The sequence below is a fragment of the Trachypithecus francoisi genome, unplaced genomic scaffold (assembly GCF_009764315.1).
Source record: "Trachypithecus francoisi isolate TF-2019V2 unplaced genomic scaffold, Tfra_2.0 Lachesis_group3, whole genome shotgun sequence".
In the NCBI taxonomy this organism is placed as follows: domain Eukaryota; kingdom Metazoa; phylum Chordata; class Mammalia; order Primates; family Cercopithecidae; genus Trachypithecus; species Trachypithecus francoisi.
The window spans coordinates 59,161,507-59,177,599 of NW_022681468.1; the positions used below are offsets into that span (position 1 = coordinate 59,161,507).

Consider the following 16,093-nt stretch of genomic DNA (forward strand, 5'->3'; position numbering starts at 1 on the left):
TTGCACCACAGATCAGAGAAATAATATTTCTATAAAATACATGTATTAGGATGATTGGCAAAAGTTAAGTTTATATGTTATATTTCTTTCTTAAGTTTGTACTGTGGTTTAGAAGAAAACATCTTTATTCTTGAAAAAGGCATTCAAAACTACTTACATGTAAGGAGGCTTGATGCCTGCAACCTACATGCATGTTGTTCAGAAAAATATAATTTTAATAATATACAAGTGTGTGTATTCACTTTCAAAATATTAGCAACTGGTAAATTAATGCATTTACATGAAAAGCATATAGAAATTATTTGTATTATTTCAGCAAATCTGTAAATTTGAAATTCTTTCACAATTAAAACTTCAAAAATCTTTCAAAAATAGTAAAAGATACTAGTGGAAAATATTGCCATCCATTTCTTTTCTTATACAGCTTTATTGAGGTTTACTTGATATACAAAGAACTGTACATATTTAATATACACAATTTGATGAATTTGGACATATGTAAACACCCCGATACCATCACTATAATCAGGGTGATAGATGTATCCAAAACCTCCAAAAGTTTCCTTGTGTTCTTTTGTTTTCATTTTTTCTTTGTTTATATTTTTTCTTAAGAACACTTAAAATGATATTTTTCCTGTTTACAGATTTTATTTATTTATTTATTTATTTTTATTTATTTTGAGACAGAGTCTCTCTCTGTCGCCCAGACTGGAGTGCAGTGGCACCACCCTGGCTCACTGCAACCTCCGCCTCCTGGGTTCAAATGATTCTCCTGCTTCAGCCACTGCGCCTGTGCCTCCTCTTTACAAATTTTGATGTGCACAACACTGTCTTAACTATAGGCACTATGTTTTATAACAGATCTCTAGAACTCATTCATCTAGCGTTATTCAAATTTTATATCCATTGAAAACTCCCTATTTCCTCCATGCCAGCCTCTGGCAACCACTACTATATTTGTTGTTTTTATGAGTTTTACTAGTATAGATTCCTCATCTATGTGGAATCATGCAGTATTTGTCCTTCTGTGACTGAATTATTTTATTCAGTATAATGTACTCCCGGTTCAGCAATGTTGTTGCAAATGGCAAGATTTCTATTTTAATGCTGAATAATATTCTATTTTATGTATACAACATATTTTCTTTATCCATTGATGGGCGCTATTCAATGTCTTGGCTATTGTGAGTAATGCTGCCATGGAAATGGGGGTGCAGGTATCTCTTTAACAGCCTGACTTCAATTGCTGGATTCAGATTGGTGGATCATATGGTAATTCTATTTAGTAATTGTTGGGAACAGGCCCCCCAAAATCTGGCCATAAATTGGCCCCAAAACTGGCCATAAACAAAATCTCTGCAGCACTATGACATGTTCATGATGGCCATAACACCCACACTGGAAGGTTGTGGGTTTACCGGAATGAGGGCAAGGAACACCTGGCCCGCCCAGGGTGGAAAACCGCTTAAAGGCATTCTTAAACCACAAACAATAGCATGAGGGATCTGTGCCTTAAGGACATGCTCCTGCTGCAGATAACTAGCCCAACCCATCCCTTTATTTTGGCCCATCCCTTCGTTTCCCATAAGGGATAGTTTTAGTTAATCTAATATCTATAGAAACAATGCTAATGACTGGTTTGCTGTTAATAAATACATGGGTAAATCTCTGTTCGGGACTTTCAGCTCTGAAGGCTGTGAGACCCCTGATTTCCCAATTCACACCTCTATATTTCTGCGTGTGTGTCTTTAATTCCTCTAGTGCTGCTGGGCTAGGGTCTCCCCGACCAAGCTGGTCTTGGTAAGCAGCACCCATACGTGGGGGCTTGAATCCAGGTTGAAGGGTCACTGGGGTGATGGTTGGAGACCGGGGAACTAAGCTGGAGGACACCCGAGTACTCTTAAAGCAATCCCCATGGTGAGTAAGAAGGGGAGCTCAGAAGCATCAGAGTAACAATGGGACAAGGGTGGGCTCTGGTTTATTCTGCCTGGGAACTTCTTCACACTGATGATGAGGAGGAAGGAGAATATAACGGAGTAACATAAGAGGTAGAGCAGGTTTATTTGCCAGCTAAAGCTAAAGCAGCAAAGGAGGGAGAGGTGAATCCCTACCCTTCTGCGCCTCCTCCTTATTATTTTGAAGAAGAAGACTCTCCACATCTTTCTTTTCTGGAGGACACTGGTCAAAAAGTAGTTGCCCCAGTGACTGTTAGAGCAGCCCCTCAAGCGACCCCTCTTAGTTCTAGTCAGGCAGGAATTCAGCAAGCTAGATGAGAAGGTGATTTGGAGGCTTGGCAGTTCCCCATTAGAATACACCCCCACCAGATCAACAGGGAAATATTATAGCTACATTTGAGCCTTTTCCTTTTAAATTACTCAAAGAATTTAAACAAGCTATAAATCAGTAGGGACCAGGTTCTCCTTTTGTAATGGGATTGTTAAAGAATGTTGCTGTTTCCAGTCGGATGATTCCTACTGACTGAGACACTCTTACTCGAGCTTGTCTAACTCCTGTTCAGTTCTTACAATTTAAAACTTGGTGGGCAGATGAAGCTTCCATTCAGGCTGCTCACAATGCCCAGGCCCAACTTCAAATTAATGTAACTGCAGACCAACTTTTGGGGGTTGGTGGCTGGGCTGGTTTAGATGCACAAGTGGTCACACAGGATGATGCCATAGAACAGCTTAGAGGATAGTGCATTAGAGCTTGGGAAAAAAAAGCACTTCATGTGGAGAACAATACCCTTCCTTTAGTGCTTTAAACAGGGAACAAAAGAACCATACATGGATTTTATAGCTTGGTTACAGGAGTATAATCCGATTCAGGTGCTCAGGATATAGTGCTGCAGTTATTAGCTTGCAACAATGCTAATCCCGATTGCCAGGCTGCTCTGTGACCTATCAGAGGGAAAGCACATTTAGTTGATTATATCAAGGCTGGTGATGGTATCAAAGGTAATCGGCATAAAGCTAAACTTTGTTGGCACACGCAATGGCAGGACTGAAAGTGGATAAAGGAAATACTCCATTTCTTGCAGCTTGTTTTTAACTGTGGGAAGCATGGTCATACTAAAAAAGAACCTAGAAAAAATCAATAACTCAGGCCACCAGATAGGGGGAAAAGAAAACTGCTGAGCCCGAAATATGTCCAAAATGTGAAAAAGGAAAACACTGGGCTAATCAGTGTCACTCTAAGTTTGATAGAGATGGGAACCCGATTTTGGGAAATACCATGAGGGGCCCATCCCGGGCCTCATTCCAAACTGGGGCATTTCCGGCTCAGGCCATTCCCTCACCCCTGTACAATGTCTGTCCCCCACCACAGCCAGTAGTTCCACAATAGATTTATGCTGCACAAAAGCTGTGAGCCTTCTGCCTGGGGAACTCCCACAAAAGGTCCCAACAGGAGTCTGTGGACCCTTACCAATGGGGAAAATAGGATTACTTTTAGGAAGGTCTAGTTTAAGTGTAAAAGGGGTACAAATACATACAGGACTCATTGATTCCTATTACAACAGGGAAGTTCAAATTGTTGTATCTACTTCTGTTCCCTGGAAAGCAGAGCCAGAAGAGTGCATAGCACAGCTCCTGATTGTGCCATATATGGGAATGGGAAAAAGTGAAATTAAACGAACAGGAGGATTTGGAAGCACAAATAAACAAGGCAAAGCAGCTTATTGGGTAAATCAAATTACTGATAAACATCCTACCTGTGAAATAACTATTCAGGGAAAGAAATTTAAAGGTTTGGTAGATACAGGAGTGGACATTACAGTCATTTCTCTACAGCACTGGCCATCCGCATGGCCAATTCAACCTGCTCAATTTAACATAGTTGGAATTGGTAAAGCCCCTGAAGTATATCAAAGTAGTTATACTTTGCATTGTGAAGGGTCCGATGGACAACCTGTGACTATTCAACCAATTATAACTTCTGTACCTAAAAATTTATGGGGGAGAGATTTATTACAACAATGGGGAGCACAAGTTCTAATTCCAGAACAATTATATAGCCCACAAAGTCAACATACAAGGCATGAAATGGGGTATGTCCCTGGTATGGGACTAGAAAAAAATTTGCAAGGTTTGAAAAAACTGCTTCAAGTGGAAAAACAAAGTTCCCGCCAAAGATTAGGATATCATTTTTGACGGCGACCATTGTTAAGCCTCCAGAATGTATACCTTTAAAATGGTTAACAGATAAGCCAATTTGGATAGAACAACGACCACTGAGTAAAGAGAAACTGGAAGCTTTAGAGGACTTAAAATTGCCCATTAATAGTTATAGATTTAAAAGACTGTTTCTTTACTATCCCTTAGCTGAGCAAGACCATGAATGGTTTGCATTTACAATTCCTGCGGTAAACAACCTGCAGCCTGCTAAGCGTTTTCATTGTTTCACAGATGGGTCTAGAAATGGTAAAGCTTCTTATTCTGGCTCAAAAAATAAAGTTTTCCCGATGCCCTATACTTCAGCTCAAAAAGCGGAACTTGTAGCTGTAATTGAGGTATTGGCTGCTTTTGATATGCCTATTAATGTGATTTCTGATTCTTCATACAAGGTTCATTCTACACAGTTAATTGAAAATGCTCATTTACGATTTCATACAGATGAACAACTGATAACAAAAACAAAAAAGGGAGAGAAAACAGGGATTATGGGACAGCCAGATGTTATTCAGCAGCTAAACAGCATCTACAAAAACCAGCTGCAAAGACAGAAGCAGAACAACTGCTTTGGTGGAGAGATACGCTAACAAAAAGTTGGAAAATAGGTAAAATAATAACTTGGGTTAGAGGTTATGCTTGTTTTTTCTCCAGGCCAAAATCAACAGCTGATTTGGATACCATCAAGATGCCTGAAACCTTATCATAAGCCAGATGTCAAGTAAGAGATTCCGGCAGGATCCTGAGGAACCCCCGCCAGCTTGCAGCCATGTTGAGACTGATGCTAAGGAGGACCCCAACTGTCACAAGCAACACCCAACTGTCACGAGCAACACCCATCGAACACAGCCACTCACTTGGGGACAGATCAAGAAGCTGGCACAGATGGTGGAAGAAAACCTGAGGAAAAAGCAGGACAGCCAGTCATAATGAGTAACTTAATGGTAGCTATGATAGCAATGATCATGATTGCCATGAGTATTCCTTCAACAAAGGGTGACACAGGGAACAATTATATTTATTGGGCATATTTATCAATCTTGGCTGGCAATAACACCTGGATATAATCACTCTATGACACAGTTACACATGCTTTCTGATCTCAGTATTTAACATAATAAATCTGCTCCTATAATTGAGGCATACTGCCCTCAAAAACCTATTTGTAAACAAAATTAAACCTGGCCAGAAAAAGTAAACACACTTGTTTAGGAAGATTGCCTTGCAGAACAGGCAGAGGTGCTGCACAACGATTTCTATGGAATCATTATCAATTGAACCCCTAAGGGGATGTTTAGCTTAAATTGTACCTCTCAGTCTGTGAGCCACAGCCACACTATGTTCAGCTGATCTGAACAAAATGGTCAGATGGTAGATATAATAAGAAGTACGGCAAGAGTTCCTATTATCTGGAACTATCGTGGTATAGTGGCACCTCAACCTCAAATGATATGGCTCATTGTAGGAGCTAAACATAAGGATTTGTAGAAACTATTAATGACTCTTAATAAGATCAAAATTTGAGAACAAATATTTAAAGCATCCCAGGCACACCTGACCTTAATGCCAAGAACTGGAGTGCTTAAAGGAGCTGCAGACAGATTAGCAGCTAGTAACCCATTAAAATGGATAAAAACACTTGGAAGCTTTATAATTTCAATGATGACTGTGCTTTTAATCTGTATTGTTTGTCTTTGTATAGTCTGCAGATGTGGATCCTGACTCCTGTAAGAAGTAGCTCATCATGACACAACTATCTTTGCTTTTATTGATTTGCAAATCAAAGAAAGGGGACATGTTGGGAACACGCCCCCCCAGAATCTAGCCATAAACTGGCCCCAAACTGGCCATAAACAAAATCTCTGCAGCACTGTGACATGTTCATGATGGCCATAATGCCCACACTGGAAGGTTGTGGGTTTACCGGAATGAGGGCAAGGAACACCTGGCCCACCCAGGGTGGAAAACCACTTACAGGCGTTCTTAAACCACAAATAATAGCATGAGCAATCTGTGCCTTAAGGACATGCTCCTGCTGCAGATAACTAGCCCAACCCATCCCTTTATTTTGGCCCATCCCTTTGTTTCCCATAAGGGATAGTTTTAGTTAATCTAATATCCATAGAAACAATGCTAATGACTGGTTTGCTGTTAATAAATACATGGGTAAATCTCTGTTTGGGGCTCTCAGCTCTGAAGGCTATGAAACCCCTGATTTCTCACTTCACACCTCTATATTTCTGTGTGTGTGTCTTTAATTCCTCTAGCGCCACTGGGTTAGGGTCTCTCCAACTGAGCTGGTCTCAGCAATTAATTTTTTTTGATAAACCTCCACGCTGTTTTCTATAGTGCCGGCACCATTTTGCATTCCCACCAACAGTGTACAAGGGTTCAAATTTCACCACATCCTTGCCAACACTTGTATTTTTTGTTAATACCTATCCTAACAGGTGTAAGGTGATAACACATTGTAGGTTTGATTTTTGATTTGCATTTTCCTGATAAATAATGATGCTGAGTATCTTTTTAATACCAGTTAGCCACTTTTACGTCTTCTTTGGGGAAATGTCTATTCAAATCCTTTGCTCCTTTTTAAAATCAGATTGTTTCTATGTTATTGTGTTGTCAGAATTACTCACATAATTTTGAACTATATCCCTTATCAGATATATAGTTTGAAAATATTTCGTGAATTCCGTAAATTGTCTTTTCATTCTGTTGATTGTTTCCTTTGCTGTGCAGAAGCTTTTCAGTTTGAAACAATCAAATTTGCCTAATTTGCTGTTTTTCCCATCCTTGTAGGGTCATACCCAAATAATCATTGCCAAAACCAATGTCAAGAAAACCTTCTCAGCTAGGCGTAGTGGCTCATGCCTGTAATCCCAACACTCTGGGAGGCTGAGGCAGGTGGACCACCTGGGGTCAGGAGTTTGAGACCAGCATGGCCAACATGGCAAAACCTCATCTCTACTAAAAATACAAAATTAGCTGGGCATGGTGGCACATGCCTGTAATCCTAGCTACTCAGGAGACTGAGGCAGGAGAATCACTTGAACCCAGGAGCCGGAGGTTGCAGTGAGCCGAGATCGCTGCCACTGCACTCTAGCCTGGGCAACAAGAGAGAAACTCTGTTTAAAAAGAAAAAAAAAAGAACGTCTCCTGTGATTCCTTCTAGGATATTTACAGCTTTACAGTTTCAAATCTTAGTTAAGACTTTAATGGAATTTTGAATTGATAATTGTGTGTAGTGTAAGAGGTTTCAATTTCACTCTTCTGCATGTGGATATCAAGTTTTCTCAACACCAATTTTAAAGAAATTACTTTCCTCAATGTGTATTCTTGGCACTTTTCTTGACAATAAGTTGACCATCTACATGCAACTTTATTTCTGGGTTTTCTATTCTCTTCTATTGGTCTGTATGCCTGTCTTTATGCCTACACCACAATGTTTTAATTACTGTAGCTTTGTAACGTATTTTGAGATCAGGATATCTCCAGCTTGTTTTTTCTGTCTCAATATGCTTTGGCTATTCTGGGTCTTTTGTGGTTACATATGAATTTCAGGATTTTTTTTTCTATTTCTGTAAACAAGCTATTGGGATATTGATATGGATACAATTTAATCTGTAGATCATTTGGGGTTATATAAATATGTTAACAATAAATATTCCAATTCATAACAATGGATATTTTATTTACTTGTCTCTCCTTATCTCTTTCATGAATATTTCATAGTTTTCCATGTACAAGTTTTTCACCTCCTTGGTTAAGTTCATTTATTCATACATATTTAGACCAACAGAAATTACACTATATTACACATTTTGTTTTAGCATTTAAAAAGGTTGTGTTCATTGCTGACTACTGCATAATGTTTGAAAAAGATTTGTGATATTACCTTTATATTCAAATTAATGGAAATATTTTGCATTGTAAATAATATTCTCAGCCAAAATATTTATAATTTTATTTCCTATTTTTGTATTTTCTAGCAAAATATTGAAATGTTCTACAAATAATATCCATTTTATAAGCATTTTAATAGAGAAAACCTCAATATTTTTTAAATGTTCATTAAGTCCTTGTATCTATATAAAATAGATGTATTTTCCATAGCTGTATTTCTTGTTCTCAAATAACAATGAAGGACATAGTACTAATTACACTTCAGATAAATATTTAGTTTATGGTGACAAACATTTACCTTTTTTCCCTAAAGTTATGTTTCCTCAGTTAAAAAATATATAACATTGGTGATGTTATGAAATAATATGCCCACAAAATCATTTCTTCAAGTAGTGTAAAAGTTATTATAGATATATTAAGGAAAGAAGTATAATCTTGTCCTCAGAAGCTTAATACTCGTGAAGACTATATAGAGAATGATGGTTCTCCTTTTTAAGGAATGGACTTAATTTCTTCTTTCAAATGCTAGCTGAAAGATGGCAATATTTAGTTTTCTTTGGCTTTAATATCAGCAGTAATTGAACACATACAAAGTTTCATAAATAATAAAAATATTTCTGAGTTTTACTATTGTTTTTCATGTGGCAATTATAACTATTTTTATTATAATTCAATGTCCACATTAACAACTGCATAGTTTAACACTTATAAATCATATATAAAGATTTCTATGTAAACAAGGTATTAAATAAGCATCAATATTTAGGGTTTTGTTGTTGCTGTGACCATACATGGTTGTTTTGAATGGGAGTCAGATTGTTCACAAGTGAAGGAATTAACAGTCATTAGACACCTTTATAGGTGTCTTATACCTACTATAAAAATATGGGAAAATACACTTACGAAGATTTTTAAAGCAAAGAGTACATACAACTAACTAGGTTACACTACTTTTATCACTCTTCTAATGGAATACCTTCCAGATATTCTCTTTTCAACTCCTTAGCTTTATTCTTACTCTATGGACAATATCCGGCTCAATCAGGTAGATTTAATTACCTGGCACTGTCTAGAATAGAACCATTCTATTTTCCCTCTTATTATTGCTTACTAGTTAATCAACAATGTTTAGCATAAGAAGATTTATGTGTATTTAAGGCCCTATACAAGTTGTGTGACAAGTCAAATTACTTAACCTCTCATATCTTCTGTTTCCTAAAAAATACAATACAAATGACATAGATATTACATAGGATTGTTTTCAATATTGTCTTATGTAAATGGAAACTAAATGAGAAAAAGGATAGGAAACATTTAACACAATGTGTGGTATGTAATAAGTACTCAAATAATGGTTATTTTTCTTTTTCTTAGGAAAAGTGTGCAATTGTGGATAGGATATGAGACTAGGGACATCAACCACAGTGATTTCTTTCATTTTAATCCTCTTCTTCCCTATGTTTCCTTCAACTCCTGCCCAATATCCCAAGTAAGTATCTATCTTCATGCATTTTTCTATTTCCTTCCAGTTTTGACATTTTTATTGATGCATAATAATTGTACATATTTATGGGGTACATGTGATATTTTGATACGTACATATCGTGTGTAATGATCAAAACAGGGTAATTAGAATATCCATCACTTCTAAAATATTTAATTTATTTGGATCAGGAATATTTCAAATATTCTCCTCTAGTTATTGAATATACAATAAATTATTGTTAACTGCAGTCACCCTATTGAAAAATATAAATTATTTTTTTCTATTGAAATTCATTTCAGTACCTATTAACCAACTTCTCTTTATCCCTCTTGCTCCTAAACTTCCAAGCCTATGATAATTATCATTCTACTCTCTTCCTGTATGAGATCAACTTTTTTTAATTTTTAGCTGCCACCTATAAGTGAGAACATGCAACTTTTGTCTTTCTGTGCCTGGCATATTTTACCTAACATAATATCCTGCAGTTTCATCTATGTTGCTACAAATGACAAGATCTCATTCTTTTCTATGGCAAACTAATACTTCAATGTGAACATATCATCTATTTTATTTATCCAGTCATGTATTAATGGACACTTTTTTTTCATTCCATAGTCTAACTATTGTGAATAGTGCCGCAATAAACATAGGAGTGCAGATATCTCTTCAAAATACTGAAATTCTTTATTTTGGATACATACCCAGCCAGGGGATAGCTGAAGTATATTTCAGATCTATTTTTAGTTTTTTGAGGAAACTCGATGCTACTTCTCATGTAGTTGTACTAACTTATATTCTTTGCAGTAACTTAAAGTGTACTCTCCTGGCCTGCTGGGTGTCTGCTGATGAGTTCACTGAAAGCCATACTGGGGTTCTGTTAAATGTGTCGTTTCTTTTCTCTCGCTGCTTTGAGTATTCTTTCTTCGTCTATAAATTTTGCTAATTTAATTATTAGGTGCTTTGGGTATTTTCTCTTTGAGTTGAATTTGTTGACTGGTATTCTCTAAGCTTCCTGTACCTGGATGATGTCATCTTTTCCCAGAATTGGAAAATTTTTAACCCATTATTTTCTTAAATCTGCTTTCTAGACCCTTTTCTCTTTAACCTCCTTTGGGAATTTCTATTATGCAGTGGTCAGTTTGTTTTATAGTGTCCCATAATTATCATAGGCCTTCTTTACTCTTATTTAATTATTTTTTCTCCTCCGCTTGGGTAATTTCACTTGTTCTGTCTTTGGGCTCACATTCTTTACTCTGTTTGATAAAAATCTGCTATTAAAGCTTTCTAATGAGTTTTTTGTTGCAGCTATTGTATTCTTTATATCTAGTATTTCTATTTGTTTCTCTTATTTAAAATTGTTCCCGGGTTGATTTTCAAATTTCATTCAGTTTTCTATCCATATATTCTTGTAACTCCTTGAACTTCTCTTAGATCATTCTGAATTCTCTGTTCAATACTTTACAGATCTTCGATTCTTCTAAGTCAATTGCTGAGCCTTTGCTGGTTTATTTTGGTGCTGTCATATTTCCCTGAGTTTTCACAGTCCTTGTGTATTTCTGTTGATACCTGCACATTTGAGGAGATAGTTATCTTTTTTGGTTTCTGGAGGTATTCTTTGACGGTGTTTGACCTTTACTACTTAGTATTAGAAGTTAAACACGGGCTGGTTGCTTCCATTCTGGGAAGAACTTATAATGTGCATTATACCAGAAACACTACACTGGAACTAACTCATTGTCCTGCTATTGTTTCCCAGTCTTGATAAGACTTAAGCAGGCACCAGAACCTAACCCTGAGTTTTATTTTTTTCTGGGCAAGGGGAAGAATCCATGTAAGCACCTGTTCTTCTAGATAATCCAGCCAGGACTTCAAGCCTTCTGACAGATTGTGTCCCTTACAGCACTATGGTGCCAGCCAGTCTCCACATTCTGACATCCCAGCTGACTGGAACTTAGAGTAGTTGCCTAGATCCACATGCCAGTTGCTATGATTAGTGCCTTGCTCTTTGTCCTGAATGTATCCCACGTGGTTTAGGCAAACTGGAACTCTCAGTGGTTGCCACGGAATGGGACCAGAGTGGGCTTACCATGAAGATTCCCAGTCAAGTGTGTAGGTTGAATGTTCACCTGCATCCCCTCCTTTCACCTTACAAACTGTGGATCTAGGAAAATTTTCTGTGAATAGTGTTATGCTGGTGGGGGGCAGGGCAGCACTGTCTGAATTGGCCACTTCTCTTACCAATCAGGGTTTCTGTCAATTCTGTGAGCCCCAGGGGTTTCTCCATGTCTTCCCCAAGTTCTAATAAACTCAGCAGTGGTAGTCTTGTCTTTAAATAGTTTCTACTTGTATTTTTGTAGGAAGAGGAGAGTGATACCAGGGAAATCTTCTATTCCATCATCTTATTTATGTCATTTCTCTTACAGTTTTGACATTTAAAAAATAACATATATCGGCTGGGCGTAGTGGCTCACGCCTGTAATCCCAGCACTTTGGGAGGCCCAGGCGGGTGAATCATGAGGTCAGGAGATCAAGACTATCCTGGCTAACACAGTGAAACCCCGTCTCTACTAAAAATACAAAAAATTAGCCGGGCATCATGGCAGGCACCTATAGTCCCAGCTACTCGGGAGGCTAAGGCAGGAGAATGGTGTGAACCCGGGAGACGGAGCTTGCAGTGAGCGAAGATTGCACCACTTCACTCCAGCCACAGCAGTAGTTTATAAGAATAATGCTATTAATGAACTAATGTTTACTAAACATTGTATTCATTCAGTAAATATTTATTTTATTTGTTTTATCAAACATTATTTTAGGCACTTAGGATTCATTACTGAACAAAGCAGACCAAAAGTCCTGCATTCATGGAAACCTCACAGTAAATCCCATGCATAGGAACATATTCAGATCTCATTATCAACCTTATCCTCATTTTAAGATTGAGTCACAGGAAAATAAACTAATTTTCCAAGGTAACACAGCTAGTAAATGGCAACTTGGAGTATAATTATAAGAAAATAAAGTTAGGGGAGAATATCAGTGAAGGAAAAGCAGTAATCCAAACATGTATTCAGGAAGACCTACTCCAGAGTAGTGCCAGTGAGGATCACACAGGAAAGGAGATTGGTGGGATAACTTATGGAAACATGTTAAAGCCAGAAATTCTAAAGCCAGAGCAGGAGCAAATGGTGCCAAGTAAGAGGGGAAGTAAGTTATAGACAACAACCAAGAATTCCAAGTAGGGGTGATCACAGGAATATTTGAAATATATCTGTTAGGATCAGGTCGGATTGGGTAGGAAAAAAATGTGAGTTTGATATCTAATATGTGTATTTTTAAGTGACAGAGGGGCATTTAGTGGAGATATAAGAGAGTAAAATATAGACAGTAAAATATATATATGGGTTTAATTGTCAGATAATGTGAGATCAAACTCTAACTCTGTCCCATAAGACCTAAGTGGCCTCAACCAATCTCTGATAGCCTTCGTTTTTTTTTTTTTTTTAATTTCTAAATAGAGATAACGGTAGTAATACCCAACATTATTGTTGTCCTGATAATTAAATGAATAAATAGTTAACCAAAAGTACTTGGAAATATCCCTTGCACATAACACATGCTTAATAAATATTAATTATTATACTCATTATTAATAAATGTCTAGATGAAAGTTTCACTTTGAATAATGTAACTCATATCCATAAATATGAGAGTTGAGACTATTTAATACTAAGGACCCTAAAGAGGAAGTTTAAACACAGGATAGACCAATTTTATAACAGGAAAAAACCCACTTTATAAACATAAATAAAATTAGAAATGAAAATACCCTTACCCAATTGATGCCAAGTCTAATTTTAATCAACAAAGACTATTTACATATGAGAATAGAGCCATGACCAGCCCTGTAGGAATGGCTAACATTTATTCAGTACTTAATATGCACCAAACACTAAGAGCTTTATATGTATTATCTCATTTAACTGATTTAATAATACATTCTATTATCTCCATTTTATAAATGAGGACATTAAGGTACAGACTGTTTTATGTTTCCCAAAGTCACACGGTATGGGTGGCAGAACAAGGATTTAGACAGAGATGATCTATAATAACTAGTACTCAGATGCTAGACATTAGACTATACCCTTTAAACAAAACTGCACATGTAGAAATATGGAAAAGCATAGCTAAGTGACCCTGGACAAGTTTCTATAATGCCTCATCAAAATTTAAAAGTATGGTGATTTGAATGAGATAATTTATGCAGACTTACTGTAAGTATATACTAGATATCTTAATACTTTAAACTTAAACTCTTCCCATTTTGATCATAAAGGGAAGGTAGTTTAAAATTCATGAGCAGTAGTTAACAATTTTGAGTCATTCCATTTCCTCAAGGAATCCATGGCTTAGCAAACATTTATTATGAAAAGAAAAAGTTTTGGTTGAAAGAAAAACATCAGAGACCCTACAGGCACACTGAAATATAATTCTGTTGAAGTCTGTAAATAATAACATACACATGAAAACTCCAGAGAGTTTTGTAATATTATTTTGTCTTAGTACAATGCCTTTTCTTGAGATAGCTCAGTGGACTTTATTATGAATCATAATTATAATGAAGCTTCAGAACCTCCCTCTGAGTTCTTTCTTTCTTTTTTTCTTTTTTTTACCATTACAGATAGTAGGAGGAATATTAATTTCTCAAGGTCGTTCAAGGAGTTAGAGCCTGAAGCTGGAATATAATAAAAGATTTCTAACTCAAGTCATCTGATAAACATCACCATGGGTTTCCAAAGGGTTTGGCAAAGAACATTAAAACGTCAGAAGAAATCATAATTGAAAAAAGAAGTATACCAATGGGAAGTCAAAGAAAGCAACTTTGAAAGTTTTAATTTGTAAAGCTTAAAAATATTCCTATCTCCGTATTCCCCACTTGCATCCCAATTGTTCCATAATTCAAAATAATAAAAAGAGAAAATACAAATCACAAATTTCACTTATTCTAAATACCGTATTTCTAAATAAAATACCATTGATAACAAGAAAATTTGTTCTTTCATAACCATGAGAGAAGTAAGAGGTATTTTTACTATTGAAAGTCCTGGAAGCAAATATGCAAACCAACTTTTTTTTTTCAATTTGGAATTATATAATCATGGCATTTTAAAACAAGAATAAAGCTAAATATAAAAGGTAAAGTTATAAATTTTAGTTGTAGAATCCAAAAGGATTATACACTTATGAATAGCTGATATCGATACCTATGAAAATTTTAATTGGATCCCATAATTTAATTAAAATAAAAGCCAAGGATTTATGGCATCCAAAAACTAGATACTGCTTATAAGTGTAGGATACCCTATTTATTCTACCCTCAATCTGAACTACTTGGCTTTCCCTTCAATAGGTCTATTAATGAATATATAAATGGAGTAATGAGGTAAAAATTTACTGATAAAAAATTAAATTGGATGAACTTCCATTTTTTTCTAACCCTATGCCATGGCTTCAGTTATTATATTTAATATATATATATGTGTGTGTGTGTGTGTGTGTGTGTGTATGGTGAAAAATACAGTTCTTTTACTCAAAGCTCACCAAATTAAAGAATGAAAATGTAATGCTATCACAGTTCTGCATCTAAAAAGAAGATAAAAATCCAGTGCAACTAGAAATTAACATGAAAATTTAAAACAAAAGTTTTAACATTCATACAGTCCATATATTTAATTAAATTTTAAGAACTATCTTAAATATACTGCACACAGTACTACCTAGACATTAGTATATAATGGGGTTTAGAGGTCATTTTTTCTTGAATGTTCTTAAAAGGTCAGATTTGTCTAATTTGTCAGGGATAGTTGGGGGAGAGTCAGGATGAACAGTAAGATTATAACTTTTTTATCACAAATAATAAGCTCTTTCCTTTTCTTTCTGCATAGATGATTGTAAAGATCATAGGTTCCATAAAAACACAATATAGACATTTTCTACCACATGACATCCCTTTTTTTTTGCCTACATCTCATTTCAGCTGATGAAATTAGTGTCATATAATGAAAGTTCACAAGAGCAGAGGAGATTCCTGAGAATAAATGTGATTGCTAAAACAGCAGAATGTCCTTAAAAAACACTAAGGAATGATTCATAAGATTTCTCTGAAAAAAAATCATTTTTAGCATAAATTTTTTTCAATCCTAGTCAATTTGTAGTCAGCTCGATTTCTCTTGACACTCTTTAAAGTACAAGAAGTCAATTTTGCAGTTCTCTGCAAAGCTCATTTTCAGCCACACAGTATGGCTATACTTAATCACTGCATTAACAAAACGCTAGTCATCCAACATTCAAAAACATGCAATGGTGACAAATAGCAAACATATTTTAATCCATCAGTAAACAGAATAATTTTAGGTAATATTTACTGAACAATTTTTATGTGAGAGGGACCATGCTGTTTTCACATGGTATGGAAAAAGTGTTGTATAGTGGTTAAAGATATTGACACTGGAGTTTGTCTGATTTTAATAAAATT

At 36.0% G+C, this 16,093-nt stretch overlaps 2 long non-coding RNA genes across 2 annotated transcripts in view; one reads left to right on the forward strand and one right to left on the reverse strand.

Annotated features, from left to right (window-relative positions):
* The window catches only part of LOC117071192, a 21,337-nt gene extending 13,670 nt beyond the window's left edge, over nt 1-7,667 (reverse strand). The window contains exons 1-2 of the long non-coding RNA XR_004432190.1: nt 7,548-7,667; nt 3,170-3,175 (exon numbers count right to left, since the gene is read on the reverse strand). This is a non-coding gene — a long non-coding RNA (uncharacterized LOC117071192). The remainder of the gene's footprint in view (nt 1-3,169; nt 3,176-7,547) is intronic.
* LOC117071190 lies at nt 4,969-14,951 on the forward strand. Its single transcript, XR_004432189.1, has 3 exons — nt 4,969-5,110; nt 9,447-9,561; nt 14,240-14,951. It is a non-coding gene; the product is annotated as an uncharacterized LOC117071190 (long non-coding RNA).
* The last annotated feature ends 1,142 nt before the right edge of the window (nt 14,952-16,093 follow it).